The 1,157-nt window shown below is 51.6% G+C and overlaps 4 non-coding genes across 4 annotated transcripts; all 4 read left to right on the plus strand.

Annotated features, from left to right (window-relative positions):
* The first annotated feature begins 20 nt into the window (after nucleotides 1-20).
* LOC124891780 lies at nucleotides 21-139 on the plus strand. The gene has a single exon (XR_007049872.1). It is a non-coding gene; the product is annotated as a 5S ribosomal RNA (ribosomal RNA).
* Nucleotides 140-317: 178 nt separating this feature from the next.
* Nucleotides 318-436, plus strand: LOC124891781. The gene has a single exon (XR_007049874.1). It is a non-coding gene; the product is annotated as a 5S ribosomal RNA (ribosomal RNA).
* A 176-nt stretch (nucleotides 437-612) lies between these two features.
* LOC124891778 lies at nucleotides 613-731 on the plus strand. The gene has a single exon (XR_007049870.1). It is a non-coding gene; the product is annotated as a 5S ribosomal RNA (ribosomal RNA).
* Nucleotides 732-907: 176 nt separating this feature from the next.
* On the plus strand, nucleotides 908-1,026 carry LOC124891779. The gene has a single exon (XR_007049871.1). It is a non-coding gene; the product is annotated as a 5S ribosomal RNA (ribosomal RNA).
* Nucleotides 1,027-1,157: the final 131 nt, after the last annotated feature.

The raw sequence follows: 1,157 nt of genomic DNA on the forward strand, positions 1-1,157 counted from the left end.
TTTGGAGTGCTCGGAATGACGGATGCGATCATACCAGCACTAACGCACCGGATCCCATCAGAAATCCGAAGTCAAGCTTTCTTGGGCGGGGGTAGTAGTAGGATGGATGACCCCCTGGGAAGTCCTCGTGTTGCGTCCCTTCTTTTTTTTTTGTCCTTCAAAATTCGGTTTATTTTTGCCGGTTCGATCGGCGAATCTTTTTGTTTTTCCTCTTAGCGTAAACGAGAACGGGGGAAAGGCGTAGGGGCGCGCGTGCGGGGTGTGACGGGCGGCGGAGGAGGAAGAGGCATAATTGAATTTGCAGTGCTAGGAATGACGTATGCGATCATACCAGCACTAACGCACCGGATCCCATCAGAACACCGAAGTTATGCGTGCTTGGGCGGGAGTAGTACTAGGATGGCTGATCCCCTGGTAAGTCCTCGTGTTGCGTCCCTTCTTTTTTTTTTCCTTTAAAATTCGGTTTATTTTTGCCGGTTCGATCGGCGAATCTTTTTGTTTTTCCTCTTGGCGTAAACGAGAACGGGGGCAAGGCGCAGGGGCGCGCGTGCGGGGTGTAACGGGTGGCGCAGGAGAAAGAGGCATAATAGAATTTGAAGTGCTGCGAATGACGGATGCGATCATACCAGCACTAACGCACCGGATCCCGTCAGAACTCCGAAGTTAAGCGTGCTTGGGCGAGAGTAGTACTAGTATGGGTGACCCCCTGGGAAGTCCTCGTGTTGCATCCCTTTCTTTTTTTTTCCTTTAAAATTCAGTTTAATTTTGCCGGTTCGATCGGTGAATCTTTTTGTTTTTCCTCATGGCGGAAACAAGAAAGGGGGCGAGGCGCGGAGGCCCGCGTGCGGGGTGTGACGGGCGGCGGAGGAGAAAAAGGCATAATAGAATTTGGAGTGCTCGGAATGACAGATGCGATCAAACCAGCACTAACGCACCGGATCCAATCAGAACTTCGAAGTTAAGCGTGCTTGGGCGAGAATAGTACTAGGATGGGTGACCCCCTGGGAAGTCCTCGTGTTGCGTCCCTTCCTTTTTTTTTCCTTTAAAATTCAGTTTAATTTTGCCGGTTCGATCGGTGAATCTTTTTGTTTTTCCTCTTGGCGGAAACATGAAAGGGGGCGAGGCGCGGAGGCCCGCGTGCGGGGTGTGACGGGCGG

This window comes from Capsicum annuum, unplaced genomic scaffold (assembly GCF_002878395.1).
Source record: "Capsicum annuum cultivar UCD-10X-F1 unplaced genomic scaffold, UCD10Xv1.1 ctg40512, whole genome shotgun sequence".
Classification (NCBI taxonomy): Eukaryota; Viridiplantae; Streptophyta; class Magnoliopsida; order Solanales; family Solanaceae; genus Capsicum; species Capsicum annuum.